Source organism: Canis lupus, chromosome 20 (genome assembly GCF_003254725.2).
Source record: "Canis lupus dingo isolate Sandy chromosome 20, ASM325472v2, whole genome shotgun sequence".
Lineage (NCBI taxonomy): Eukaryota > Metazoa > Chordata > Mammalia > Carnivora > Canidae > Canis > Canis lupus.
In genome coordinates this window covers 4,244,648-4,262,179 of record NC_064262.1, presented here as the reverse complement: position 1 = coordinate 4,262,179, position 17,532 = coordinate 4,244,648, and the positions used below count along the sequence as shown (strand labels likewise).

General features: G+C 54.8%; 1 long non-coding RNA gene across 2 annotated transcripts; it reads left to right on the top strand.

Moving 5' to 3' along the window:
• The first annotated feature begins 6,100 nt into the window (after nt 1-6,100).
• LOC112660988 (uncharacterized) lies at nt 6,101-17,110 on the top strand. Of its 2 annotated transcripts, XR_004807558.1 has the most exons (4): nt 6,101-6,427; nt 11,861-11,994; nt 12,077-12,146; nt 16,367-17,110. It is a non-coding gene; the product is annotated as an uncharacterized LOC112660988 (long non-coding RNA). The 2 variants fall into 2 exon arrangements; XR_003137357.3 differs by lacking the exon at nt 6,101-6,427 and having other exon boundaries at nt 11,243-11,994.
• The last annotated feature ends 422 nt before the right edge of the window (nt 17,111-17,532 follow it).

The following is a 17,532-nucleotide window of genomic DNA, read 5'->3' as shown; positions in this document are numbered from 1 at the left end:
TCCTCCCAGTACTCCAGCCTTCTTACTTCTTACCCTTGCTCTTGTTTCTACCTTTTCACTCATGCCCTCATTCACTTATTTATTATGTTGACTGTTTATTGTCGGGCTCCTGCTACCACCAGGAAAAGAAAAAGCTTTAAACACAGAGCATTTTGACATTCTTATTTTGCCTTATTTCCCCAGTACCTAAGGTGGTATCTGGAACATAGTAGCTGCTTGATAAATGCTTGTTGAATAAGGGGATGGCTTTTGTTGTGCCAGTGACTGCTCTGTGGTCTGGGACTGGCTTCTGGATCCTTCCAAGCCCCATATTTAAAAGAATAACAGCAACAATCATAGTAATGAAGAAGGAAAGATGGCAGGGCAGTCATTGGCACCTGCTCGCAAAGATTCTGTCTCTCCATCCTCCAGGCACGTGGGGGTGGTGCCCACCCCTTAGGGTCAGCCTATGACTTATGTTGGCCAATTTGAACAGAAAGGGCAGTGATGGGTCTCACTTCCAGGTGGACACTTTAAGAGCCAGTGGCACCTCCCAGCTCCTTTCTCCCCTCTGCCAGAGTGATGGCCAGTGTCCCCCACAGTGGTTGCTGCTCTGTTATGCCGCAGAACAAAGCCACAGCTGACCCAATTGGGACATTTTGCATGAGTGAGAAATAAACTTTTGTTGTATTAAGCCAGTGGGATTTGGGGCTTTTGTTACAGCAGCATAACTTACCATCTCCTGACTGAGGGTCCTGACAAATGGGATTTTGTTACCCGAGTGTTACCCCGAGGGCTCAGGCCCTTTTGCTCTGGGAGGGGTAGGACTTGCCAGGATAACAATGACTGTGGCTTATCGGGGTTGTGTGCCTAATGCCCCTCGGTTGCCCCATGGTATGGACACAACAAGCCAGTGAGAAGTCAGTTGTCCCCATGGAGACACTAGAGGTACAAAGAGGTGAGATGGTGCGCCCAGGTTGCTGAGGGGGGTGGCGCCTGGGACATGAAGGACATGAAGCCTCAGATGGTTCTGGTTTTTTCCCCTGTCAGTGTTCAGATATTAGCTACTGCCACCCTGGATGCCAGTTTGCTCCATGAGGAGGGTTGCAGCTGCACGCCTGGCCTCTCTGGTATATGTGGGTCGAGGCTAATGGTAGGGGAGGCTGGACTCCCCAGTATGTTTGCCAAGGCAGTTTCATGAAAGAGGGTCTACTGGTCAGAGAAAGGGTGGGGGTCGAGCAGGGACCAGCACACCGCCTCCAGCCTGTGAAGCCCCCCTCCGACATGACCCCATGTCAGTGTGTAGATTCATCCATTCCTTGGGGGCTCTCCCTCTCCCCCACACCAGGCTCTTTCACTAAGAGCCCCCAGAGCTCCTGGCCCTGACCAAGTAGCAGTGCTTTGGTCAGAGTGTCTGCTCACCTGGACCAGCTGGTTCAACAATGGGAGAGGAATGGACACCCCTCAAAAGCCACACAGCTGGAATGAGAGGTCATTCAGTTTGCCTGGATCTAACATCTGCAAAGCCAGTTTCCCTGAGTAGATACGCCTGCTCTGAGAAGCTTTCCTTATTTAAAATTGGCACGGAGATGAGAGACTTCCCCTATGCCTCGGGGCAATAGGGAGAAGGGAAGCAAACATTTATTATGCCCAGAGCTTGACCTGAGAAGCCTCCCTGAGGTCTCTGATGTGAGTTTCATTGTGCCCCTTTCACAAGTGTGAAGCCTGAGGTACCAAGCAAAGGGACGACTTGTCTGAAGTCATGGGGCTGCTAAGCAGCAGAGCCAAGGCTCATAGTGGGCTTCTGACTGCAGCCAGGTGTGTCCTGCAAAACCAGGTCCTGCCCAGCCTCCCAGCCACCATCTCTGCAGGAGCCACCTCTTTCACTGGGAGCTGAGTGAAATCACTCAGGACAGCTGACTTGGGGGAGGCAAAGCCACACAGACCTTAGCTCCTGACTCTGTGACTTGGGCCAGGGCTTCCACTTGCTGAGCCTCAGCCTCCTCAGCAGTAAACACTGATAGGAGGGACTCTGTGCAATGAAATAATGAGGTCAAGAGCACTGCACCATGTCTAGCAAATGCTAGGTGCTCAGAATACGGCCATCTACTCTTGAGTGGTGGGAATCCATGCCTGCAGTGCCCACTGCCCCAAATAGCACTGCAGCGAGCCTCCTTACACATCAAATGTCGCCTAAGGGACCTGTGTGAGAGTGTCTCAGGTAAGTATCCAGGAGCGGAATTGCTGTGTCTTGGCTAGGGTAGGTGCGACTTCATTTGCATGAGCCCCAGGACGTGGCTCCCTTGATTGGCTCCACCAGTTACTGTTCCCACACAGGGCACTAGGGATCCTCTCTGCGCCCGCACCAGCACTTGGCAGCGCCCGGTTTGTTTGTTTTTTTTTTCCAGAAGGATTCACATTTATTGGTTCAAATGCAATAGCACCCGGCTTTTTAATTCTTGCCAGTCTAATTGTTGTCAAGTGATACCTTGTGCTTCTCTGGTCACTGCTAATGAGTTTGCTCATCTCTTCATGGGCTTCTTGGCCTTTTCTGTCTTCTCTCCTGTAAGTGGCCAGGTTACATCTTTGGCCCATTATCTGGGAAAACTTTTCTGTGCTTGCTACCTGGCCAATCTCTCCTGCTCCACAGGCATCTTGTTCTGTCCAAGTCTGCGCTGGCTATACATCCACAGGTCTCCCGGGATGCCTGTACTTCCCTGCACTTGGCCTCTCTGTGCTGCCTTCTTACCCCTGTTACTTTCTCATTTCATTCATTCATGCATTGGTTTCCCAGCACAACTTAATAAGATTCAAACACCATGGCCAGCCCAGGAGTCCACATGATGTGGCAAGCAAGGACATCAACTTGCTCACTGGCATAAGCTTCCTGGCTAGGTCTGAAGTGCCATGCTCATCCCCAACCTTGAGGATGCAGGCAGGGCCTTGTTCAGAAGTCACTTCCTCAAAGAGACTACTCCTGATGGCCCTGCCTAAAATACCAGAGCATCATTACCTACTGCCCTGTAATTATTTTTCTTCTCGGCACTTACCCATGCCAGTCACTATGCCATGCATGTTTTTGTTTAGTGGTATTTAGAGGTGAGGAAGCTGATGCATGCCAAGTCCATAGTAAGCACAGAGCAGTCCCCGGCAGGAGCCTCAAAACAGAGCCGGTGTGACTTCCTTGGCACTGCTCAGACTTAGCTCCTAGGGCAGCTTTAACTCAGATCCATCTGGATATTCAGGTGAGCCCACTTAATTTTTCTCCTGAGTCCCACTACCCACTTAATCTGCACAAGAGAAGTTGTTGGTAGTGGAGGCAAAAAGGTCCAGAACATTTGTGCAGAGCAGAGCCACTTCCTGGGGGTCTTAGTCCTATGTCTAGGGGCCGGTTCTGCAGGACTGCTTCCCACTCCACCCCCAGTGAACCAGGAGCAACAGTGGATATGCATCATATCCAGCAGTCGGTAGGTTCTTGACAGAGGAGCTACAAGGTGGCAGGAGCCTGGGCCTGCCTCCTGCCACACACCCACTGCAGACTGCTGAAACTCAAGGGGTCACCTCGATTGCATTAAGCCACCAAGATGCCCAGGTTTTCTAGTAGAGCAACTAGAATTACCCTCTAAAACAGTAGGATAGGAGCCATGTCCATCTGTAGCTAGAGGCAGGTGCCCAGCCAAAGTCTCAGCAAATGAGCTGATAGATGGGAGTGAGTCCACCTTTCCTACTTGAGGCTCTCTCTAGGCACACTGCCTCAGCATAAGGAAGGACATCTTCCTTTATATCTTTTATTAACAAAAGTAATGTTTGCTCCCTGGTTTAAAAATACACAGAAGTATCGATAGCAAAAGATGAAAAAATATCCCCCAATCCTGCTCCCCAGAGGGAGCCACTAGGACCGCAGTTGGTATGTATGAATACGAACACATACGTGTATGTCCCTGCCATGTGCCTCTGCCCCAAGGTATTCTCTCAACTCCACATCACACATAAGTAGACCTGCTTCATCCTTTTCAACAGTCATGGAGGATTTCATAGCACAGAAGTACCCAAATTTATTTCCTCATCCTCCTGTAGGTGCACCTGGGCAAGGCCTCCATTGGTTTTTCCACCATCACTAACAACATGGTAGCAGAGGTACTTGAACATCCATCTCTTAGTTCTGCTGTGAGTCTTGCTGCAAAGTCTTCCTGTCTCCTAGAAGTGGGGGTTCTTGGCCACACAGTGGTGGCTTTTACATTTTGAGGGATTCCCCCAAGAAGGGGTTTAATCATCCCACAGGATGACCCTGGATAAACCGTGGAAAGCCTGTGAGGTAGTGAGCTTTCTTTTGCTGGAAGAATTCCAGGGGCTTTAGACAAGCACCCACCAGGGTGCTGCAGAGGGGGCTTCTCCGTCAAGTTCTGGATTGTCCTGGACAACCTTTACTTGTTCCCACTAGCATGTTTTATTTCCATACAAATGTTCTGGGGCTGATCTTGGCTAGGAATCTCATGAGGTTCCTTCATGACCACAATCAGAAGTTCCCTGCTGGGGGAGCTAGAGCAGCCTCTCACCAACACCCAGCTGGAGGATGCAACTCCCTGTCCTCCCCCTGGGACGGCTCTGTGAAATTCGCACAAAAAACACGCGGCCTTATAATCAGTGCCACTGTTTGTCACCAGATGTTCAGAGGCAGGGGTGCTAATTGATGCAGGCAAGGAGGAGGGAGCGGAGGGGGGATGGAAGCTGCTGGGAGGTTGGGCGGGCTAGGTGAGGAAGGAGAGCCCCATACTGGGGGTGTGCAAGAAAATGCAAATCTTAGGAGGGACTAAGCCAAAGGAAGGGCATAGAATATTTAGGGTCTCCTGGCAAAGAGATGTAATGGGCCTGAGAATAAGGATCTCTGTTTTTGTTTTTTTTTTTTTTACAAGATCCTATAATAGTGATGAGAATTTCTATCATCTGGTTCCTGCATTCTACGACTCTGTTTTGAAATGTTCTGATTTGGTGATTCTGAGCCTCTGATTCTGTGTTAAAGCTCCAAGGGGTGCACAGGGCAGGTGGTTTTGGAACGGGGCTCCTGGAGACCCAGTGCAACTCTTAGGATTGTTGAGAACTTGGGTGCACTGCCTGCCGGTTCCAGGCCTCAGTCCCGGCTGGCAGATGGAGATGGCAAAGTAGTGGCTCATAGTGTCTCAGTGAGGGTTCAAGGAGCTGAACCAGGTGGATGCTCAGGCTGCGAAGGGAGCCTGCACACAGTGGGTGCTCAGCAAATGCTGGGTTTGGTTGCTCTTTCTTTCATTCCAAGGGCAGGCAGTCCGAGAGTTGATTCTGGGAGTTGAGGCCAGGGAATTGAGCTATTGTTCTAAGCTGCCTCTCTGGGTCTGGAAGTGTCTGGGGCTCCAGGACCTGGGTCCACTGGGCAGCCAGCCCTCCACAGCAGGCAGCTGCTGGAAAGTAAAGCAAACACGCAGAGGGAAGGAAGCTCCTAGGGCTGCAGGAAAGCAAACAAGGGCCATTTCCTCCAGCCGCATGCTGTGGACGGCCAACCTTTCCCAGAGCTGTTCCTTGGGAGTCCTCCTTGGGCGCCTGGCCAGTGTTTGGACAGCTTGAGGGGCGCAGGGGGCAAAGAAAGTGGAGCAACAGAGAGCCCGGCCTGGCCAGGGCAGTCACAGGCACATTCCTCCTGGCCCCTCGGTAGGGCACTGCCACGCAGCCCACCTGACCACATCCTCAGCCCTGGCTGACGGGCCTGGCTGTTGAGGGGCCGCACCTGGGGGGGTGGGGGGAGGTCCCCAGGATGGAGCACTAATGCTGCAAATACAATAACATCAATAATAATAGTGTTGATTAAATGCTTACCGGGAGCCAGCTCTATTCTCAGGGCTGTATGCGGAGTATTTCATGTAATCCTCATCATGTTCCCACTATTACTGTAATTTCACAGGAAATTTGTAATTTTCAACAGAAGCTGAGGCAGGAATGAGTAATTTTAGTCCAGATGGTCTGCCGCTGGTCACTACACTCCTGGTAAACCCCATACTGCCTTTTGTGAGGTCGTGGTAATGATGCCAACAGGGAGCGCTTTCTGAATAATCTGCTTTCATGTTTTCCCTCAAATCCCTTAATGATCCTATGGGCTGGGTATCATTATGAGCCCCATTTTTTAGCTAAGGTAAACTGAGGCTTTGTGAAATGGAGCCACTTCTCCAAGATTATTCATTTAGAGAAGGTAGTAGCTGGGATATAAACCTATTTCAGTCCAGTGCTAAAACCCATGATGTTAACCACTATGCCAGTGTATTGGTTTCCTGTGGCTGCTGGAACAAATCACCACAAACTTGGTGGCTTAAAACCAATGCAGATTTATCCCCTTACCATTCTGGGATTCAGAAGTCTGAAATCAGTTTCACGGGGCTAACATCGAGGTGTTGGCAGGGACGGATCTTTCTGGAACCTCTAAGAGGTGAGCCTCTTTCCTTGACTTCTCGGTTTCTGGTGCCACTCGTATTTCTTGGCTCAGGGTCCCTTCCTCTGTCTTCAGAGCACATCACATGACACCAATCTCTGCTTCTGTCATCACACATACACACACACACCCTACCCGCTTCCTCATATAAGACCTAGGATTACATTAGGTCCTTCTGCATAATCCAGGATAATCTCTCCATTTCAAGATCCTTCATTTATTCACACGCTCAAAGTCCTTTTTGCCATATAAGGTTACATATTGACAGGTTCCAGGGGTTAGGACATGACCATATTTGGGGGGCCATTATCCTGCCTACCACAACTAGGTTAGGCTAAATCTTGCTGAAGTGGAGATAAGGAGCTCTCCATCCCTGGATGTATGGAAGCACATCCTGGGCCCACTCAAAACCTTGGCAGTGGGAGTCACGGATGCTTAACTCAGAATATGAAGACCTAGGAGCTCATTCTCAGACCATCTGGCATGTTTCCAGATGGAAGCACAGAAGCATCCTTTGCTCTAGCGGGTGCAACTTCATCACCGGGGCCCTCAGCACTGCTCTCGGGGGACTTATCACGCCCAGGTTTGGGTTACTGTGCTGTGCATCCAAGCTCTCACTCCACTGCCCGCTGCAAGCTGGCCAAGGGCAGAGCTTGGATGCCCCACCCTCTAGTGCCAGCATGTGGCCCATGCCCAATAAATGTGTGTGGGAAGAGCAAGCAACGGAAGCTCAGAAGGCTTATGTGACTGGTAGGTTCTAGAAGGTCCAGGTGGGGCCCAGCATACTATAGGGCCTCGACTAGCATGCGCTGAGTTAAGTCACTCATCAGGCTCTACGGGAGCACCATCCAAAGAAAATTCGGCAGTGCTAGAAACGTTCTAAAGTCATACTGCCCAGTATGGGAACCATTGGCCACACGTGGCTACTAAGTCCTTCAAATCTGGCTAGTGTGACTTCACTTAGGCTGAATTCTCTCTCAAGGACCCCAAAACCCGGCCTGAAACTGGGCGTCTCTAGCGTCCCCTGTTCACTGCTCTGCATGGGTTCCCTTGTAAAGGTCTCTGACCCAATGCCGGCCGCTGAGCCTGGTCCTTGTCCGTGTCCCCTCGGCCTTGTGGCAGCTCGCACAGATCCGCCACCACCAGGTCCAGCATTCCTGAAGGCACCGTTGTACTGTGAACCTCTGGTCCCCGCAAAAACACAGGGAGGCGGGTCTCATTATTCCAACCTTGGAAATGAGGAAGAGAGGGCTCAGGGCGGGCCAGTGGCTCATCCAGGGAAGCAGGGCGGAGCTAGAGCACCAGACCGGGCCTCCGCTGGCGCTGGCGCAGAGAAACCAGGAGAGCAAAAGAGCCTGGCATCTCGAGGCAAGAAAGAGACAAAACCGAGGCTACTGAGGCCAAAGCAGCCCCCTCACCCCCCGACCATCCCAACCTGCTTCCCGAGCCTGCAGCTCCCCGAGAGCCAGCTGGGCAGGGGCCCGGGGGCTGCCCGCGGCCCGGCGCTGCTTTGGCAGAGGCAGGGCGGCCCCTCGCCGTGCCAGACCCAGTTTCGACCAGGGCAGCAGAACAAAGGGCTTTCACGGGGTGTAATCCAGGCCGAGGGGAGAAGAATGGTCAGGTGTGTGGGGAGGCAGGCTCACGGGGAGGGAGAGGGCGAGCCGCGGCCCGGCTGGCACGGGGGTCCCGGCGCTCCCAGGGCGGCAGACGGTCGCTGGCAGCGAGTGAAGGCCCCGTTTGTGCGACAGGTCGGCGGGGAGGGCAGGCCTTTGAAGGGGTGAGATCGCGAGGCCGATAGCACGGCGGGGCCCCTCCCTGGGGGGCCCGGGCCCCTGTGAGGACTGTCGGCCGTTGTTACGGCGCCGGAGTGGAGGTAAAACGGGCCACGGCCGTCAGCCGATACCTGTGCGATCTGGCCGCGGCGACCAGTCCCCGGGCTGCGGCTCCGGTTACACGGCCAGGACAGCGGAGGGGGCGAGGGGCGCGCGTCCCCACAGGTGGATGGCAGACGGGTGGAGCGGCCGCGGCGGTGAGAGGAGCACCCCGGCCCCCGCCCACCACCCCGATCCCCCGATCGAGCCCGGGATGCTTGGCCACATCGCTCCGACGGCCAACAAGGAAGAGGTCAGGAGAATGTGGGACAGTCAAACAGCGTGTGGGCGCCGGAGCTAGACTCCCATTTGTCGTGTGTGCCAAGCACCCTGGCGTAAACGCTGGCAGGTGCCCGCCGAGGCCTGCCGCCGCCGCGTGACTTCTGGCCAGCCCATGCGGGGGCTCTGTGGCCGCTCGGTAGTGGCAGTCACAGCCCTGCCGTTAGGGTAGTTGGTGCTGTTGATGTGTTTAGCCCTCGTGTGGTAGATGTTATCGGAACTACCGCTCATTTTACGCTGACCAGTTTTACGCTGCCAGTCATTTTACAGAGAAGGCACAGAGAGGCCGAATGATTTGCCCAAGGTCACACAGCTGTGTGGGTAGCACCGGGATTTGAACCCAGACCATCTGACTGCAGGCTCTGTGATACTAACCACCATCCTAGCCCGCTCCCACTCCTACGCCCCACTTCCCCACCCTGTAGCATGGTTAAATAACAGCCATGTCCTGTGCCCCGGCGATGAGCTGGCATGCTCCAGGTTAATTCTCTCATTTAACCTGTTCAGCCCCCCTATTATGGTGGCTGCTCCCATTTTACAGAAGCCAAGACTCAATTCTGGCAAGTGGCCTGCCTGGAGAAGGAGGCAGGGTCATAGCAAGGAACAGACAGCATGCACAGCCGAATGGGTAATTGATGAAGGGCTGGTTACAGAGACGTGAGCAGGGTCAGAGAAACCAGCAAGGGACAGCGACGTACACGGGCGCTGCCAGCAGTGCCCAGCTGCTCCCTCCTGAGGCCTGGGGCACAGAGCAGCCCTCCCTGGAACCTGTGCAGGCAGCGGCCGCTGGGGAGGTGGCTGCCCCAAGGAGCTGTAGGCATGGGGGGATGCAGTCACAGCTCCCCCAGCAGGAGGGGCCAGGGAGCCCCACTCACCCTCTGATCCCCTTTCAGGCCGGGTGAAGCCAGTGGGCTGGGAGGCCACGGACGCAGACCCAAAGTCAGCCCCCAGGGCACCGAGCAGGGCTGAGTGGATCTGGAGGGGCTTACGGAGAGGAGCCAGCCTGCCTTCTCCACAAAGCCGTGAGCCCAGAACCTGGGCTCCTGCAGAGTGCACACACCTACCCATGCTTCCCATCCGCCCACTAGCTCACCATGCTGCCTGAGGACCGGGCCCAGCGCTCAGGCCTGGCACTGGCCACAGAAATGACACAAAGTCCCAGGGACATCGTGCCTCCATCAAGCGAGTGCCTGTTCATCCATTTACTGAACACTCCTTCACGCAGAGTGTGCTGGAGGCCCTGTGCTAGATGCTTCGCTGGACAGAGTAAACTACAGAAGCTGTGGAGGCTGCTGAAAGGGTTCTATCCCCCAGGTTGGCATCCTCAGGGCACGGAGTTCCCAGGGCGTCTGACACTTACGTGGCATTTTTATTTTATTTTATTTTTATTTATTTATTTATTTTTTACGTGGCATTTTTAAATGGTTTTGCACATTAAAGATGTCCTTGACGACATTCTATGCACATACATACGTATGAATATGTGTGTGTATGTGTATGTGTCTGTGTGTATATGCACACGTGTGTATGCATGTACATATGTATATGCACTGGATATGTGTGTCTATACATATATACACTTATGTCCACACACATACATACTCACATACACATGCATATATCTGGCTTTGTTTCCAGACTTCGTGGATATTCTGTATTGCTTCATTTACTCAGTCATTGAACAAAATGCACTGGGGTCACCTGTGCGCCAGGCCCTGGGATAGAGGAGATGGGGAAAGAACTGGATGCAGAGCTGTGTCTCTAGGAGCCCCTGAGCGATAATGAGCTATAGGCCCTGAGTGAGGCCAGGACCCAGTGAGGAGGCCAAGCCTCACCGGAACTGATGACCGCAAGAGGAAGCAGAACACACAGGAAACCAGATGTAAAGTGGTGGCTGCAGGGCCAGGGAGAGCAAGCCGGGGCTGCTATGGCTGGACTGCACCAGAAGCCAGAGCCAGGTGGCTGGCTGAGCTCTGGGGTGTGGATGAGCCTCATGCAGGTCCAGGCAGGACACCAATGTCCCTTCAGCAGGGTACCCGAAGAGCTCCGGATGGAGGCACTATTGACAGCCCCCAGGGTCAGAGCAGCGCCCAGAGCTGGGCACAGGGGAGTGCCATCACCACCCTGGACCTGGGGGCAAGGCAGGGAGTGGTCCCTGGAGAGGCCTGGAGCCACAGGAGGGGGCCTCATGTCGGAGCTGCAACTCTAGGTGGAGGAAGGCAGCCACGGGGGACTCTGGACAGAGAAAGGTGGGGACTGAGTGCCCCTGCGCCCCTCCTCTGCCTTTCCATTGGCTAAGCCCGGCTGGATGCAGGCAGGCATCAGACCCTGGATGGTGGGGTCCTCAGGGGTCAGCCTCTGGGTGCTGAGCAGGGTAGAGAAGGGCAGGGAATGTATGGGGTAGGGTGAGAAGAACGGCCAGCCTTGGGCAGCAGTCAGGAGGGTTAAGAGCAAGATCTCTAGAGCCACTGAGACTGAGTCTGGGTGGCAGCCCCACCCTGGGGTGTCCTGTGGGCCTCCTGCTCCCTCCCTATCCTGCAGATGTGTGGCTTCAGAGACTTCCGACCAAGCATGCTCACCGACCAGGCTGTTGCATGAGCTGCTACGGGGCCCGGGGCGGGGGGGTGTGGGGGGGCAGGTGGCCTCTGTAGCCTGTGGACAGAATGGCAGCTGGCTCCTGATTGTCAGAACCACCTAAATGCAGTGGTGAGGCCGGAGCTTCAGGGTGACGTGCTGAGAAGGGGCTAAAAGCTTGGTGATAAACCCCCCAGAGCTTACCATTACCTCACACCCTGGACAGCATCTGGCCATTGCCCGCCCTGAGAAGCTGCACCACCTGCCCCTCCCAGCTGTGAAATCTCCAGCCTCGGCCTCTGTGTCTGTCAGCTGGATTTCCTCGAGCCTCTCATGGGGACTGGGGGTCTCCACCCGCCCCTACCATCCAGGCTGTGTGCCCTTGGACAAGGGGCTCCCTCTCCAAGCCTCTTGTTTCTCCTCCTTGAAATAAGAATACTAACTAGGAAAACTAACAGAATGTCCGGGGTTTTGTCAGGATGACTTGAGTCACCGAGCTCCGTCTTACAGCAGCTGATACTGTCATTGCTACTCCGTATTCATGAAAGTCCGTTTAATGTCGTTTCCAGCAGAACTAGAATGCGAGCCACGTAGGTCACTTAGATCTTTCTTAAAAAGTGAAAATAAACTAGTGCAAGTGATTTTAATGTCACTTAACCTGATACATCTCAAATGTTTCAACGTGTGGCACTGGCCACATTTCAAGGGCTCAGTGGTCACTTGTGGCCCGTGGCGACTGTATTGGACCGTGCAGGCAGAGGAATACATGCAAACATGCTTCAGGCTGGAGAAATCAAGAGACTTCCCACCGGAGGGAGTATCAGCACTGGACACCGAAAGGTGAGCTGGGTGAGCTGGGTCCAGTATTGGGTATGTGGGGATGGGTTGGGTCTTCCAGGCACCTGTCCATCCTGTTCTGCAGATGAGCCAAGGCCCAGAGAAGTTGCGAGCAAGCAGCCTGCACACGAGCTATAAAAAGAAGTACTTAGAAGGTGAGTAGGGAACAGGAATGATCCCCAATGCCAAGTACAGGGTGAGTGAGAGGGAGGGAGGGAACAGGGTGAAGAAGACGGGAAGGCAAGGGCAAGGGGAGGATGAGGAGGTGGAGGAGGTGAATCCTATATGGAGATCATCTGCAGCTTTAAAAGAGCTGCATCCTGCTGCTGCTTAAGATGCTCAGCCTGCTGTCGCCCTGGTAACGAGAGAAAAATCACAGAGCAATTTGTAATCAGTGGTGGTTCCTGCTGCTCCCTGGGAACATTGTTCCCCTTTGGAGGCTGCATCACTGAGCAGGAGGGGCCCTGCGGATCCCAGAGTCCGGCCCCCAGGAGAAGGAGACCAGGCGGGGCTGCGTCCCCAGTGACATAGCTCCCTGCGTGCAGAGCTCCCCTGTGGTTGCTCAGCCTGCCCCATGCCTATGGAGCCGGCTGGGAGGAAACTCTCCCTCACACCACACTGGAGCCTCCTCTCTGCTCTGGCCACTGGAGCCGTAAGCCCCACCTCCTCCCTTTGCCAGCAGAGACTCAAGATGGAGTGCGGCATCTTCCCAGCCCCACTTACCAAATGGTGGCTGCAGACTCTTCCCAATCCTGGCTGCTTCCTCTCAACCAGGCCAGGCACAGGATTCAGGGAGAGTCCAAGGAGCATAAGGCACAAACAAATGAGTCACCTCCCTCATTCTAGGTATAGACCTTGATTAATGGGACCTAAGCTTAAGTTGGCCTGGCCAGGGGCCCACCCTCCTTACTCTCTTTGTGTCTGTCTCCAGATGACCATCCATTGGTATGAAACATCCACCCCAGTGAAATCAGGCATCCCACTACCCGTGTCCTATCCATTCTAAGGTCTCACGGGCAATTCCATGAGGCCAGTGTGGAACTCCTACTTATCCCCTCAGATCCTCCTGCTCAGACCATAAGCTTCAGCATCATTCCTCACCTGTCTTTCTTCTTCGCCTCCCATGTCTGATCCTTGAGCCTACTTACTGTCTCCCACTCCTTAATAGCTCTGGCATCCATCTACTGTCCTCCCCCGCCTCCACTGCCCCCCTGGACCTGCCACCATGAGTTCTCGTCCAAGTGAGTCCAGGTGAGACTCCTCCTGGCGAGTCTCCTGGCTTCCCTTCCCACCGAGCGATCAGAGATGTCGTTACCTTGCTCAGAACAGCCCGGCATTCCCAGCCCGACTCCTCATCTGGGCCACATGGAGTCTTCAGAGCCACACCTGCCCTTCCTCTCACCCCTGCACTGCAACCACACAGGTCCTTTCTGTTCCCAGGCCCCCAGAAGCTTCTTCCCGCTTCAGGACCCTGGCACTTGCTGTTCCCCTGCCCGGGACACATGTCTCCCAACTATGCTATCGTGAGTCAGCTCTGGTCTCCTTAGAGGGGTCTCCTTAAGCCCCTCTGGGTGGGTCCCCTGCTCCTCACTGTTCCCCCCACCCCGGCCCAAACTCAGTGACTTTCTACCCCTGCATGGTTTTCAATTCCTCTGTCACTAATGCAGGTTTTCCCTGGCCTTTGTTCCTTTGTCCCTACTTGGTTGATGTGGTCCCCCGTGGGTGGGAGTTCCTGGGAGCAGGACTGGGACTGCTCGGCTGGGCCTACCCTAACTCCTGGTGCTCAGTACACAGCAAGCACTCAGTAAATGAGGATGCATGTGGCTCCCACATGCTCCCTGTGTGCTGCGGGCAGGTATGAGGCCATCAGCGTCAGGACCAGGGGATGCACTCACCCCCTGCCTGGGCAGGCCCTTCTGCCCCTCTTGGGGTCAGCTCCCCACCTTGTGGCTCCCTTCACAATCTGCTGATGAAAAGGAACAGAGCAATTCCTGGAGCCCTGATGGTGGCTGCTCAGGTGGAGGGTGCCTGGCAGGGCCTCCTGTAGGACCCCTGGCTAACTGTGCAGCCCTCACCAGGGGCTTCTCTCCTGGGGCAGCTTTTCCTCCCTTCAGGCATGAAGAGCCCACAAAGTTTCTGTGGTCAGAGACAACTCCACGATCTGGGCCCCGGAAGCTCTGGAGTTGGGGGGGACGCAGGTTCATCCTACTTTGGGCTAGCCTAGGGCTCATCGGGGCTCCTGGTTTCAATCGGGACTCCAGGATACAGAAGGCCCCAGGGTCAAGGCTCAGACGGGCACGTCCTGAAGGGCCAAGGCCCTAATAATTATTCTCACATTGTTCCCAACTGCTCTGTGAGCAGGTGCAAAGGTCCTGTTCCCCCATTTGTGGATGAGGCAATTGAGACTCCATGAGAAGTGGTTTGGCCAAAGTCACACAGCACATAAGGTGGGAAGCAACCAGCACCCTGCATCCGGCAGATGCCCAGTCCAAGGCCAGAGAGAGAGTAGACTTGGAGCCTCAGGGCTGGACCTCGAAGCACCAGAGCAGATGGGGAGGACTCCCGGCTGCTGGGAGAGTCCCCAGGCACCTCTGGACCAGGAGAAGCAGGGCCTGGGACTCTAGAGTTCACTTACTGTGTCACCTCAGGCAAGCCTCTTCTCTTCCCCGGGCCTCAGTCTCCAGTTCTAGAAGATGGGGCTGCTGTGCCCACCAGGGAGGGCTGGAGGGAGGCTGGAGGAGGAGACAGGGTCAGGAGGAGGGGAAGACAGGAGGCACAGCACTCCTGAGCTGCATGGAGCCCCAACGGCCTTGTCCTCTGCCACCCCAACCCCCATTTCCTCCCAGTCTGCTCCCAGGGCTCCATCACTCACTCTGTGGTCCATTACTGCCTGTCCCAACTCCGGCCCTGGAAGTTGTCCAGTTGCAAATGGAAAGGAGCCGGGGGTTGGCAGAGCTGGTGGGGCTGCGGTTCTGAGGACAGGAGCCTCCTCTGATCAATGGGGTCTGGGGAGGATGGTGGATGGGAGAGAAAGAAGCCGCATCGATGCCCTTCCACCCCTGACCTGGAACTGCTCACACGTGCCCACCTTCCTGCACTCGATGCAGAGAGACACCCTGGACTTGCCGGCGAGCAAACCCGGGGACAGGGTGATATTTACCTCGAGTGGCTCATCGCACAGAGCCAGCCAGGACTAAGTTTGGGCAAACCCAGTTCCTGACCACAGGCTCTTCCAGCTGCCTCTCTGTGGGCTGCGCGCCGGCCGGGGAGTAGCATTTTCATTTATAAGTGGAGGGGATCTCTGAAGAGAAAATCCATAGATCTCTGAAGAGATTGGAGTAGGGAGGACCCTCCTAGCTAAACTTCTACAGGAGGCAGGTGAACATGCAGCTCAGCCACTGCTTCCCTGTGTCCTTGGGTAAATGGGCCTTTGTCTCCACTTCTGCAAAATGGGTTCAGCGTAGGGAGGTTTAGTAAAGGAAACCAGTCTTGGGACTCCCCTTAACGACTTAGATCACCCGCCCCCTGCCATACCCACTGCCCGCATCCCAGTACTCCAGAGGGGTGATGGCCAGAAGCTGGGAGGGCTCTGCTGGGCCTGAAAGGAGGGGTCGCTGCCCCACCAGGCTTGGGGAGAAAGGCCCTGCAGGGGAGCTGCCGAAGGATCCAGGGCCTCAAAGAGGCCGTGCCAGAGTGCCAACACCCGAGTAGCCGTGAGCACGGAGACCTGGGCCTCACTCTGTTCCTCTCCATCACCGAGGCTGTGAAGGGAGCTTTAGAGAAGGAGACTGATCCCCAGAGAGGTGAAGCACCCTGGCTGGGTCTCAGAGCAGGTGAGCAGCCCAGGCTGAGCTTGAGCATGTGCGCTGGTCCCCTGAAGAGCTGCTCTGTCCAGCACGACGGCCACCAGCCATAGGTTGCTGCTGAGCACTTGAGATATGGGCAGCCCGGGTGGCTCAGCGGTTTAGTGCTGCCTTCAGCCCAGGGTGTGACCCTGGAGACCCGGGTTCAAGTCCTATATCGGGCTCCCTGCATGGAGCCTGCTTCTCCCTCTGCCTGTGTCTCTGCCTCTCTCTCTCTCTCTCTCTCTCTCTGTGTCTCTCATGAATAAATAAATAAATTAATTAATTAAAATCTAAAAAAAAAAGAGAGATATGACAAGTCTGGATTGAGGTGTGCTGTGAGTGTCCCCTATCCGCCCGATTCCAAAGGTTTAGTTTGAAGAAAAGTAATAGGAAATGTCTGATTATTGTATTTTAGATATAGATCTCATGCTGAAATGATAATATTTTGGGTAGAGTTACATCAATTATATTATTAAAAGTCATTTCACTTGTTTCTTTTTTACATTTTTTTTTTTTAACACGGCTACCAGAATGCTTGAGATCCTCACACGTGTGGCTGTGTTTCTACTGGGCGATGTAAAGTCGTGCTTGCATTCCGCGGTCCTGTGGCCCACCTGCCGAACCATGCTGCGCCGCTCCAGACCTGGGTACCCCTCTCGGGGTGCCTCGCTGTACACTGAGGGTGCTCGTGGCTCCACCCCAAGGTTACTGTGAGAATTAGTAGAGAGAATGCATGTCAAGTGCTCACAGTGAACACGCAGAAATATCTGCCGTTGTGCGATGGTCGTGGCTGTGGTCACTGCTATTGTTACCCGCTGAGGCCCAGAGAGGGAAGCACCTGTCCTGGGGTCACGCAGCAGGGCAGTGGGACTAGCAGCCTCCCCAAGGCAGGGTGTGGGAGCCCCTCCACCCATACCCCAGACATCCAGGCCTCCGGGGCGGGAGGTTGAGGGAGGGAGGCAGCTGGGGGGATGCTTTGAATCGCTCAGGTCCGAGCCCCTGACACAATGGAATTACTGACCAGGCCAAGGCCGGGTGGCCCAAGGCGGGCCTGGCCTCTGCCTGCTTAGCATACTAGGCGGGGGCCCCTGCCCCTTCCCAGAGAGGGTTCCAGGAGCAACCAGAATGTCCTGACTGTCAGACAATGCCATGATGGAGGGCCCTGTCACATTTTTGTCCCCGTTACTGGGGTCCCCATTCACGGCCACTGTCACCACACTCAGAACAAGCCAGGCCTGGCAGCCTCCTTTGCATTAAAATGGGATGAGAAATAAGCCTTCTCCACTGTTCAGCAGGGCAGAAAACGGGATTAGGCCAAGGGACAGGGCTGAAGGCCCCTGATGGGGGTCGCCCGGGGAAGGCGGGTGTCGGCTGCCTGTCCCAGCCGGGCAGGGCCTCACACACACAAAGCACCTCTCCCGGGCCTCAGTTTCCCTGGATCTAACACATGGAGGGGGAAGGAGGTTCCTGACTGACTAAATGCCTTTGCGCATGGCTGAGAAACTCCACATTCACAATGAAAAATCCATAGCGAACTGGGCAAAGCGGCGTTGTCACTGTTGGTTGGTGGCAAAGAGGGGCAGAGAGTGGCCAGAGAGATGTGCCAGTCTACCTGGCTTCTTGCTCTCGATGGTGTTACCCATCCAAACCTGGGAGCTCTTGACCTGTGGCAGGAAGCCATCACAATGAGGCTATT